Source organism: Portunus trituberculatus, chromosome 41 (genome assembly GCF_017591435.1).
Source record: "Portunus trituberculatus isolate SZX2019 chromosome 41, ASM1759143v1, whole genome shotgun sequence".
Lineage (NCBI taxonomy): Eukaryota > Metazoa > Arthropoda > Malacostraca > Decapoda > Portunidae > Portunus > Portunus trituberculatus.
In genome coordinates this window covers 8390988-8404116 of record NC_059295.1, presented here as the reverse complement: position 1 = coordinate 8404116, position 13129 = coordinate 8390988, and the positions used below count along the sequence as shown (strand labels likewise).

Sequence of the window (13129 nt, the reverse complement as noted above, 5' to 3'; positions counted from 1 at the left end):
TATATATATATATATATATATATATATATATATATATATATATATATATATATATATATATATATACAGTGGAGACTCAATACTCAAACTTAATTTGTTCCAAATGGCTGTTCGATTATTAAAAAGTTCGACTATTGATACCTATAAATCAGGTAATTCGTTCCAATGTTATCAAAACCTCAAGTTTATAAAAATTTAAATGTATTTTTTTTACAATTTTGTTTTGTACATACCGTAAGTGAAGGGTGGTGATGGATAATTTAGAAGAGGAGGGGAGAGGGGTGGGGAGGAGGAGGGAGGTCACTGGAGGATGAGTCACCATCCATGAAAACGTCTTATGCAACTTTTCTCCTGGTGTGATTCCTGTAAATCCACTAATGGAGTGCTGTGCACCCCTAACACTTGCATTCTCACCAGATTCCTTATTTTCATCACTACTAAGCTTCTCTGGTGTCATTGTAAGTTTCTAAATGAAAAACTACCGACAATGCAGAAGATTGTTTCTTATCTCAAGACTGTGGTAGGATTAGTGATGCACACCACCATCCAGAATACCGGTATTACCAGTAATACGACATCAAAACGGTACATTGGCAGCTGCGAGAAGGGAGATGGCAGAGCTTTGTATACGACCAAATTTGCGGCCGTTTGATTACCAGATATTTTCATCACTAATAACCCTTTGGTGTTAATGTAAGTTTATAAATTAAACACTACAGATAGAATGCAGGAGAATGTTATTCTGATGACTGCGGCAGCACAAGTCACAACTGGTGGATAGGGAAGGGGATGCCAGGGAACCTTTATTTATAACCACGGCTGTGCACGTTCGACTATTAGGTATTTTATCGAGTATTAAATAGAACTTTTAGCATTCGAGTATTGAGTCTCTACTGTATATATATATACAGTAAGTCCTCGTTATACAGTACATATGCGTTCCTGAAAACCTTACCACAAATCAAAATTACCATATACCGAACCCATTATAACATGTAATAATAGGGAATGCGTTCCAGCACATCAAAAGTCACCCCTACAAAAATGAAAATACAGGCAACCCCAGCTTAATGAAGGTTCAAACAACAAAATTTCGCTACAACGAAGGTTTCCTTTTACTACCGTCTGCTCGTTTAACGAACATCAAACTCGCTTTAACAATATTTTATCCAGGTAATTTTTTCCAAGTTTGAAAGCCCCGCCGTATCATGCAAGTCGACAGACTTTTGAATACACCAGCGCTTCTCATGGACAAAACGCGCACCACTCACTCCCCTTGTTCAAAACAATAACAGCGTCAGCAGCAGCTCGTCTTCCCTCGCTCTACATGCCACTAAAATGCCCTGCAATGTCGCCTAGCCTTGCTAAGAAGACCAGAAAGTCTCTTACTCTCAAAGTGAAGCTGGATATTATTCAAAGACACAAGAGAGGCGAGAAAACTAGTAGTATTGCTTCCCACCATGGCTTAACACCATCTACTATCTACCATTTTCAAGTCAGCAGACTCTATTAAGAAGGCTGGTGAGACCATATCTTCCTTGCAAGCTAAAAGAACCACCTGAACTTGTGACTCTGCAATAGATAAAATGGAAAGCCTTGTGGAAATATGGTACATAAGTTTTGTATGTGATACAATTCCACAGATTGCCAGCTAGCGTATTTCCCGCTCCACTCTCACTCCTTACATAAATTTAAGATCATCAACATTATAAAGTTACTTGCATACATACATTAGTGTACATTATAATGACTTAGTCTTAAATTAAACTGCTTAAATGTTTAACTTCATAATTTTTACTTTCATTAAACCTTTTACTGTACTAAGATGCACTCTTGTTTTGTTTACTCTCAATGGAAGCTCAAGTCAGGGGTTAAACTTGTTATGATTGGTTTGCTTAATGAAAATTCGCTTAACGAAGGGTTTTTTAGGAACGTAACCCCTTCATTAAGCGGGGTTTGCCTGTATTGACTTTAACCCCTTCGCGCCAGGTGTTAAAAAAGCCCGCCTGTATGATATACGGGTGGTAGTGCCTTGCCGGGAAACTTTGCAAACTTGTCATACTTGTCGTCTTTGTGTATTATGCTGTTATTTTTTAGTCACTATGTCGCCTTTGAAGAGGAAAGTGAACGCTTCTCTCTTAGAGAGAGAGAGAGAGAGAGAGAGAGAGAGAGAGAGAGAGAGAGAGAGAGAGAGAGAGAGAGAGAGAGAGAGAGAGAGAGAGAGAGAGAGAGAGAGAGAGAGAGAGAGAGAGAGACATTTGCTAATATTAAACACAAGCGGGACGCATGTAGCTTATCTTCGAGAGGAAGAGGGGAGGGAGGAAGGAGAGGGAGGGAGGAGAGAGAGAGAGAGAGAGAGAGAGAGAGAGAGAGAGAGAGAGAGAGAGAGAGAGAGAGAGAGAGAGAGAGAGAGAGAGAGAGAGAGAGAGAGAGAGAGAGAGAGAGAGAGAGAGAGAGAGAGAGAGAGAGAGAGAGAGAGAGAGAGAGAGAGAGAGAGAGAGAGAGAGAGAGAGAGAGAGAGATGGGAACAATCTATGCCATTGGGTAATTTTAGACACAAGGTGGGACGCATGTAGCTTATCTTTTGTGATTGGTGGAGACAAGGATGGTGGGAGGAGCACTAGGATTTCAAGGACAGCATACGGCATGTGTAGTTGGTATCCAACACACTATACGGGACAACTGAACTGAAGAAAGCTCTGAAAAGAAATATGACGTCTACGTAGGTGTCACCGTATTTGCTACTGGGGCTTCATGATGCCCACATAGGCGTCACCATAGTGAAAGGGTTAACTTGACCACCCTTGGAGCCTGTTATCTCTTCCCCTACCCCCCTTTTTCTTTAACTGCATTACATATTACTTACATGCATTATCAATTAGACTAGATGAATAAATGGAATACTAAAGGGTCTATTGTAAGCACAAATATATTCATAATAATTATAGCAAACATTTAAAGCCTACTACCAGCGGCAAACCATGCAGCAACTGATAAAGGGCACAGATGGGCCTGGCAAGCCCACTATCAGAGAATGGTGGAAGTCGTATAACATCAAGCACAGATAACATCAAGTCGTCTTGGGACGAAGTGAAGACGTCTACCATGAACTTGGCGTGGAATAAAGTATGGTCAGAACGCGCACATGACTTCCCAGGCTTCGCTGAAGACAACATCGGTGCGATCAGAAATGACATAGCAAATCTGTGCCATAGGGCTGGATTCGATGAAGTTGATGATAATGATGTTCAAGATCTTTTGGAAAGCCATGCTGAACCTCTCTCAAATGATGAACTTATAGAGCTAGACAAGGCATCACAGAAGGCAGAAAAAGAGGGAGACGAGGAAAAAGAACCTGTGAGTTGCCTGGACATCAAAACTCTTAGAGAATGTCTCGGTGGTATCGAAAAAGCTCTGAAAACCCTGAAGGAACGTGACCCAAATCCTGCCAGGAGTAGCAAAGTGGCTCACGACGTAGAGAAAAGTGTCAAGATTTATCAAGAAATCTATGATAAAAAAACAAGAAAAAACAAACAGTCCTCCATCTACTCGTTCTTCAAGCCAGTCTCCATTTATTTGTTTTGTGCAGTACTTTCCATTTTTTTTATGACTACATGTATTTTTATGTATTTTCATTTCTGTAAGGGTGACTTTTGACGTGCTGGAACACATTCCTTATTATTATAATGGGTTTGGTATACGGTAATTTCGATTTACAGTAAGGTTTTCAGGAACGCACATGTACCATATACCGAGAACTTACTGTATATGAGTGTGGTGTGTGTGTGTATTTACCTAGTTGTATTGTACAGGGTTTGAGTGGGGCTCCTAGTGTCCTGTCTCCATGTCTCCATTTATCCAACTTTTCCTTAAAGTTATGCACATTACATGCTGTAACAACTGTGTGTTCACTGTTTGATCTGCGGCAGTCTCTGACGAGACAGCCAGACGTTACCCAACAGAACGAGCTCAGAGCTCATTATTTCCGATCTTCGGATAGGCCTGAGACCAGGCGCACACCACACACTGGGACCACAAGGTCACAACTCCTCGATTTACATCCCGTACCTACTAACTGCTAGGTGAACAGGGGCTACATGTGAAAGGAGACACACCCAAATATCTCCATGTGTGTGTGTGTGTATTTACCTAGTTGTATTTACCTAGTTGTAGTTTACAGGAGGGGAGCAAGCTCATATTGACCCGTCTTTATACCTTGTTTCGTCCAGCTTAGCTTTGAAACTGTGAACACTGACTGCATTTATGATGTCTATATCTAAGCCATTCCAGGTGTCCACAGCTCTATGAGGGAAACTGTACTTCTTAATGTCTCTTATACACTGCACCTTCTTCAATTTCTTCCCATGTCCCCTTGTAGTCCTTGTTTCCAGGTTTAAAAAGTCACCATCCACTTTATCCAGGTTATTCACCATTTTATAAATACCTATCAAGTCTCCCCTTTCTCTCCTACTTTCAAGTGTTGGAATTTCCAGTTTTCTCAACCGCTCCTCATAAGTCAAATCCTTCAGTTCCGGTACTAACTTGGTGGCTGCCCTTTGCACCCTCTCCAATTTTCTAATATTCTTCTTAGTGTGAGGGGACCACACAATCGCTGCATACTCCAGTCTTGGTCTTATCATAGAACTAATTAACTAATTAACTTTTTCATCATATCAGCATCCAAATATGAGGCCATTTTAATTCTCCTTAGCAGATTTGTTACTTCTCCTGTGATTTTATTTATATGCCTGTCTGGGGCTAAGCCCTCTCTAATTGTTACCCCTAAATCCACTTCCTCTTTAGACCTTTCCAAACTAAAATTTTTCATTTTGTAATTACCATGTACTCTCCATTTACTTTTTCCAAATTCCATGACTTTACACTTATTCAGATTGAATTCCATTTGCCAAGTTCTACTCCATCTACCAATTCTATCAAGGTCCTCTTGCAGTTTCATACAGTCATTTACATTTTTCGCTCTCCTCATTATCTTGGTATCATCTGCAAACAAATTGATATGACTCTCAATTCCTTCAGGCAGGTCATTCACATAGATGCCAAACATGACTGGTCCCAACAGCAACCCTTGAGGTACTCCACTAGTGACCATTAGCCAGGAAGAACTACTATTTATCACTGTTTTCATTTCCCTCTCACTAAGGTAATCCTTCATCCATTCCAATAATTGTCCTCCAACTCCCCCATTGTTCTTAATCTTCCACAGTAGCCTTTTGTGTGGTACCTTGTCAAAAGCTTTTTTAAATCTAGGTAGACACTGTCTACCCAACCATCCCTTTCCTGTACAACATCTATTACTTTTGAATAAAACGACAACAAATTTGAGGAGCATGACCTTCCTCTTCTGAAACCAAACTGACAGTTTGTCAACATATTGCTGCTTTCTAGGTGTTCCATCCAGGCGTCTTTAATAATTTTCTCACATAGCTTCCCCACTACACTCGTCAGTGATACTGGTCTATAATTCAAAGGGTCTTCCCTACTACCACCTTTATAAATAGGTACAATGTTTGCTCTTTTCCAGTCCTTCGGTACTTTTCCTTGCAACAACGATGTCTTTGCCAGGCTATGAATCTTCTCTGCCAACTGTTCCCTACATTCTTTCAGTATCCAATTTGAAATTCTATCTGGACCAGGTGCCTTATTTACATCTAGATTCTCCATCAGTCTCATAACATCCTCCTGATTTACCTCTACCCTAATTAGTTTATATTCATCCAATTCATTATCTGCTAAGTCAAAGTCTCCTTCTTCAGTAAAGACTGTTTGAAACCTTTCATTCATCACCTCAGCCATTTCTTGTACTTCTTGATATAGTTTTCCATCAACCCTCAGGCCAATTATACCCTCTCGTTTCTACATTTTTCCATTTATATGTCTATAAAACAGTTTTGGGTTACTTTTACATTTGTCCATTATATCCTTCTCATAGTTCTGTTTTTCAGCCCTTATAATCCTCACACATTCATTTCTAGCATCAACATAATCTTTCCATCTACTTTGCGTTTGCATTTTCCTCCATCTATTCCATGCATTAGTCTTGCACTGTCTAGCCCTTTCACATATAGCATTGTACCACTCCTTCCCTTTTTGACAGTTTACTCTTCCCTTCGGTACATACTTCTCCCCTGCAGTATTATATATCTTGATAAACTTGTTCCATTTCTCCTGCAAATCCTTTTCATCTTCAAAACATTTCCAGCTCACAGCCTCAAAGTATCTCCTTATTTCTAAAAAATTTGCTTTATTATATCTATATCTTTCTATTTTGTGCCCATCTATTTTTAATACTTCTGTACTCAGACTTATTTCAACTAGTATGTGATCACTTTTTCCTAATGGACATTCATAACTATTTTTTTCTATGATCTCTTTATCACTGGTGAACAACAAGTCCAATCTGGATGGTTTATCCTTCCCACTTATTCTGGTTTCACAGTCAATCCATTGAGTTATTAGATTATCAACAGCCCAATATATCAGTTTGTTACTCCATGAATTCTCTCCTTGAAAAGTCCCTTCCTCCCAATTTATTTCTTTGCAATTAAAATCTCCAATGACTAATACATCCTTGTCTTGTGATACAATCCTGTGTGTGTGTGTGTGTGTGTGTGTGTGTGTGTGTGTGTGTGTGTGTGTGTGTGTGTGTGTGTGTGTGTGTGTGTGTGTGTGTGTGTGTGTATTTACCTAGTTAGTTGTATTTACCTAGTTGTAGTTTTACAGGGCCTGGGCTTTATGCTCGTGTGGCCCCGTCTCCATATCTACACTTATCCAATCTTACTTTAAAAGTATGCACACTCGTTGCAGACACTACTTCTTCATTTAAACTGTTCCATGTCTCAATATATCTTTGCAGGAAACTATATTTTTTAACATCTCTCAGACATCTTCCTTTTCTCAGCTTTTTACTATGCGATCTTGTGCTTTGGATGTCATATTCTTCTCTCAGGATCAGTTTCTCATTATCCACTTGGTCCATTCCGTTGATCAATTTATAAACTTGTATCAGATCTCCTCTCTCCTTCTTTGTTCCAGGGTTGGTAGATCCATAGCCTTTAGTCTCTCCTCATATGTCATCCCTTCAAATTCTGGAACCATTCTTGTAGCCATTTTTTGTAGTCTCTCCAACTTCCTTATGTGTTTCTTTTTATGAGGGGTCCACACTACTCCTGCATATTCCAATCTGGGTCTTATTATAGTACTTATCAATTTCTTCATCATTTCTTTGTCCATGTAGTGAAATGCTACTCCAATATTCCTTAGCAAATTATATGTTTCTCTAAAATTCTATCAATATGGCTTACCGGTTGATTGTTTTCTTCCATCATCACTCCTAAGTCCTTATCCTTTTTACTTTCTCCAGTTCTACTCCATCTCCCATCTTATAGATTCCCACAGGTCGTCTTTCACTCTTTCCCATTTCCATGACATGGCTTTTGTTCACATTGAATTCCATTTCCCACTTTTTACTCCATTCCCAGATCTTATTTAGGTCTTCTTGCAGTATTTCACAATCCTCTTTTGCTTTATAACTCTGCACAGTTTCGTATCATCTGCAAACAGATTTATGTAGCTGTTCACTCCTTCTGGCATGTCGTTAATATAAATGAGGAAAAGTATTGGTGCCAATACTGACCCCTGTGGCACTCCGCTTTCTACTGCTCTCCACTTGGACTTCATATCTTTAACTACCATCCTTATTTCTCTCCCCCTCAAATAATTTTCTATCCATCTCAATGTGCTTCCTTTTAAGCCACCCTTCTCCTCTAACTTCCATAGTAATCTTGCATGTGGCACTTTGTCAAACGCCTTTTTTAAATCCAAATAAATACAGTCAACCCATCCCTCTCTCTCTTGTACTCTATCAACTATTCTAGAATAGAAACTCAATAAATTAGTTACACACGACCGTCTTTTTCTAAAACCAAATTGGCTATTTGATATTAATGTGTTGTCTTCAAGGAACTCGATCCATTGTTTCTTTATTATTCTTTCACACATCTTGCATCTTGTGTGTGTGTGTGTGTGTGTGTGTGTGTATATGTGTGTGTGTGTGTGTGTGTGTGTGTGTGTGTGTGTGTGTGTGTGTGTGTGTGTGTGTGTGTGTGTGTGTGTGTGTGTGTGTGTGTGTGTGTATGTGCATGTGCGTGGGTAAATATCTATAATAAGTCCTTCTTCCTCTTCTTCCTTATCATAACCCAAGAATGTCCAGCAATCTTGGGGACCTAAAGAGAAAACAGGACTTTGGGTCGGTGAAACATAAAATAAATCATTTTTGGAAATTAAAAAATCTAAAGGAAAAATGCCAGTATTTCACCAAAAGTAAAATTTATTTGCAAAATATTTGCCATCAATTTACTCTAGACTAATTCGGGAGGAGACTGCACCCCCCCAATGCCCTACTAATGTAAAAAGCCACAAGAAGAGGAGGAGGAAGACTGTGGAATACAGCTTGCTGGACTCTGTTTCTGACGTGATTTTGAGTTTTCAAAAGCATCACTATAAGCCAATAAGTCTTTTACCAGAAAAAAAAAATCATAAACGTGAAGTAGAGTGAGTATATTAATACAATATGAAGCCTTTTTGTGTGCTACTGAGAAGATCCGATTCTAGACATTACCCATATATATATATATATATATATATATATATATATATATATATATATATATATATATATATATATATATATATATATACATATATTCGTCTTTCAACTTGAAACAGGCAAAAGAGTAAAGATTCACCCTGGGGCATCCTAATGACTGTGAAGTCATCCAATATTTAACCATGTCATCTAACATCTCTCTGAGGAAGCTGAAAGTCTTTGCCAGTTCTCATCTAGCTGGCTGATGTCTCCCGAATGTTTGGAACGAATGTCAGATGTGAAGAGCCTGAATGAGGGGTGCACCGTGGAGGGGATGGCAAAACCCCACAAGTCAATTTATCATCTCTAAGAGTGTTGGCACGATGTGATCTTAGTGGGAGTCAGCCTGAGGCATGAGGTGCCAGTACTGTAGTGATTATTCAGAAGATCTAACAGAGAGAGAGAGAGAGAGAGAGAGAGAGAGAGAGACTCACCACAACATCCAGCTGAGAGCAATGTTGTGACAGTTGTAGTGTGATGATATCTTGATCCTGATCTTGATACTACAAACGACTAGGGATCAATCTTCTTTTATATCTCTGTATAAATCTAAGTAGTGTATGATCCAGGGCTTCTCAAAATTTTGTTTTTCGATAAGGAGCTATAAAACCACCTATTCGAACCCCCAGTAATCTGACATCAAATAGGAAGTTCATTTAGTGACTGACACTAATTCATATCTGGGTTCCCACATGTACGTGTTCTTAATTTTTCCCTCCCCAATTCTAACATCTTCTTTTCTATACCTGGAGACCACATTTTCAAAGCTTACTCCGTGACGTCGCGACTTAAATAAAGTCGCATTAAATGCAATGACCACTGGTAGTAGGGTTCTATGTAAATGTTCAAAGATTTTTAAAAATATATTTCATAGTTATATTTAATAAAGTGTGATTTAAAACAATGTGTTTTTTGCTTTGGTTCTTGTAGGCTTGTAGGTTTTGGGCGGTGGCCAGGATGGGATGGGAAGGGTTTTGTTTTTTGCTGTGATCCTGGATTGTTTGCCGGGGCCTGGGGGTGTCCTCCTGTCCATTTTTGCTTAGCTCCCAAAATGTCTTGAGACGGCTGGATGTATCGTCTACTTTTGAAATGAGTGACATGCTGTAACCGCCAGTCAGGCAGGAACCAGCCAGCAGAATGGGAGAGACTTTATTTACGTCGTTGTCACGGAGTAAGCCTTGAAAATGTGGTCTTCAGATAATCGTAGAGAAGATGTAGAGGGAAAAAAGAACGCATCTGGGACCCCAGAAATTAATTATAAAGTAAAAAAGAATAGCTTGCAAAAATCGTTGTTCGACGAAATAGCTGCCACTCTCCAAGAACTACTGTTTCCCTCAGTGCAGGGTGTTGTTGGAGATAAGGATTAAAGCCTTGTTAGGATTCAATTTGATCGCATAGTCTTCTTACGATTAGTGTGTGGTAGACACTCCTTTCTTTCCTTCTACTTAGCCAGAGACGTAGCTATCCACATTGCATTTTCTTTACTGTTGACTCTTCCTGTTCGTCAAAAGAAGAGCAACCACAGCTTCAGCATCGTCACTGGAGGAAGACATCTTGCCGGGTAGCTATTTGTTTACACTCACTTCCCGCCAAGGAGCCACTAGCCGATACTTTCTAGGCGCTACGTGTGACACTTTCTGACTAGAAAGAATGAGTCGGAAACTCTACCTACATAATATTTCAGTTGCAAATCGGTACATATGAACCCGCCTTAAGGTGGTGAACGTGGGATCGGGAAAACGTCCATGTATAGGTTTGAGTCCCACCACGTGCCGCCTTGAATCTTTTGACATTTGTCGAGTGGTTTAAAGTTGCCTACATGTCACCATGATACCCAGTTTCTAGGTAAATGTGTGATTGCCTTACACCAAAGATGCGCTTGACAACTTCAAGCACCACCAAACTGACTGACTCAAACAGTTAGGATTAGGATAGGTTAGGCTAGGATAGGTAAGTTAGTTAATTAGGTGGCCCGTGCCAGGGTCAGGAGGAACCCACCACCACCACCACCACCAGAAAAAAAAAAAAAAAGGAACACCAGCAGAGGAAGAAGAGGACCAGCAGCAGTAGAGGAATAAGTTAAGTACTACCACTGAAGAGGAAGAAGCAACAAAGAAATAAAAAGAAGCATCACCACCAGCAACAGAGGATATATACTGAAGATGTAATATAGTATATGTAATGTTAGCATATATATATATATATATATATATATATATATATATATATATATATATATATATATATATATATATATATATATATATATATATATATATAAAATTACATATATATACCTAAAATGTTAGCATGTAAGTACCAGCAATGTTAGCATGTAAGTAACTGTAATGTTAGCAATGTTAGCATATAAGTTAGTACATAGTATGGATAGTATGTTAGTATATAAGTTTAGTATATGTGTAAACTGAAATATTATTATTATTGTTATTATTAGTATCATTATTATTATTAGTAGTAGTAGTAGTAGTTGTTGTAGTAGTAGTAGTAGTAGTAGTAGTAGTAGTAGTAGTAGTAGTAGGGAAAAGAAAAGGGCCAGCAGTAGCAGCAAAAGAAGAAGCACCACCAACAACACCAGAATAGGTAGAACTATTACCAACACAGAAAGAATAAGAAGGACTACCAACATCAACAGAGGGAGAAGAATGATAACTTCAACTCTTCTAGCAGCACCGCTTCCCTCCCAAACACACACACGTACACCTATATATTTTTCTCGGATAGCGCTGTGTGGTTCACAAGAAAGGCCCTGGACCAGCCCAACGTTTGCATGCCTGTGTCTACCACCAGGACACAGTAGCTCAAAGGAGTGGCAGCCCATCCAGTGGTTAGTGATTATGTATGACTGTGTGTTGTGTGGGATTGGGGAAAGATGATCATGTTAGCATTATTGACAAAACATACCAGAAAGGCCACGTTTACCTGTATGGAGGCAATACATATGATTTCACAAAAGTGGTAATTAAAAAATAATTATCTGGAAGTAACAGACTATGGTGATGCTATATGATATAACTTTGTAAGGCTGATAACACCAGTTAGTATTTTCATAGTATGCAACATAAACAAAACAGTAAAAAGAAAGCATGGAACAAAGAACGTGTAGGAACAGAACATTGAGATTGATATATGAAACACATTGCATTAGGAAGAAAAATTTCGAAGTTTAGCAGGTCTGCGTTGATGTTGTGACGGAGTGGATACTCACTGGATAGCAGGCGCGTAGGAGGCGAACAATTAACATCATATGATGTTGAAGGAGGCGACGAAACAGCAAGTGATAAAGCCGGAGAACAAGGTTTCAGTAACTAAATGAGCAAGTAGTTCATTCAGATTTTTTGATAACTAGAGAAAATTTTGGTTCTTATTGCTGCCACCGAATGTTGCAGTGATTAGACCAGAGGTTCTACATCAGGGATTTGCGAACCCTCAGAGGTTCAAAAGAAGATTTCCAAGGGTATTTAGATGGCTGGGCAGGGCGAGGACGTGTGTGTGTGTGTGTGTGTGTGGTGGTGGTGGTGGTGCAGCACGTATAGTTACTATATAGTTACACAATACAAGGAGGGTTCCCATAAGTGTCTCCAGACCCGAGGAATCCCCACCTTTCTAAAGTTTTTTCATCTCACTTATTACTATTTGTAAGCCATGACTGATATTCCGACAAATTGACAATATCGTATTATCGTTGTCAATGTCAATGTCCACATTAAAATTGGCAGTAATCATTGGTTATTGAATTTTTGGTGTTGCATGAACACATTTAGGAAATGATAGTGTTTGTATTCACCTAGTTGTATTCACCTAGTTGTAATTTTACAGGGCCTGGGTATCATACTCGTGTGGCCCTGTCTCCATATCTACACACATCCAACTTTCCTTTAAAACTATGCACACTCCTCGCTGACACCACCTCCTCACTCAAACTATTCCACACCTACACACATCTCTGTGGAAAACTATATTTATTCACATCCTTCAAGCATATTCCCTTGGTTATCTTTGTGTGTGTGTGCGTGTGTGTGTGTTGTAACTATGCAGATGGTTCGTTCTATATCTAGTCACACAAATTGTAATCTAAGGTTGCTTTCACATGAACGATTTTTGCCGGTCCGTCACTTACAACACGGCAGCCGCATGGCAATTGGATATCTACCGTGATAGTGCTCTGTCTGCCGTAAACTATTCTCTTAACATCCGCTTCTTTATGTCCTTGTCGTATTTGTTTATGCACCACCGTCTTTTAATGATGGAAGACATCCTATAACTCATAAATTTAATGAGAAAACTGAAAAGATATGTTTTTATCTGATAATGTTACTAATAAAGCCCATGAATTTAGTCAGAAAACTTAAGATAATTGTTTCCTTTCATATTTTGCTAAGAAAATAATAAATTTTGTGAAGAAACTGGAGATATCTCTGCTTTCCTTCAGTATTTTACAAAGAA

The 13129-nt window shown here is 39.1% G+C and overlaps 1 protein-coding gene across 1 annotated transcript in view; it reads right to left on the bottom strand.

Moving 5' to 3' along the window:
- Positions 1-9165, bottom strand: part of LOC123516794 (vacuolar protein sorting-associated protein 52 homolog) — a 143058-nt gene extending 133893 nt beyond the window's left edge. Inside the window, exon 1 of the mRNA XM_045276461.1 lies at positions 9100-9165. The gene's annotated coding sequence lies outside the window, so the exon portion shown is untranslated. The remainder of the gene's footprint in view (positions 1-9099) is intronic.
- Positions 9166-13129: the final 3964 nt, after the last annotated feature.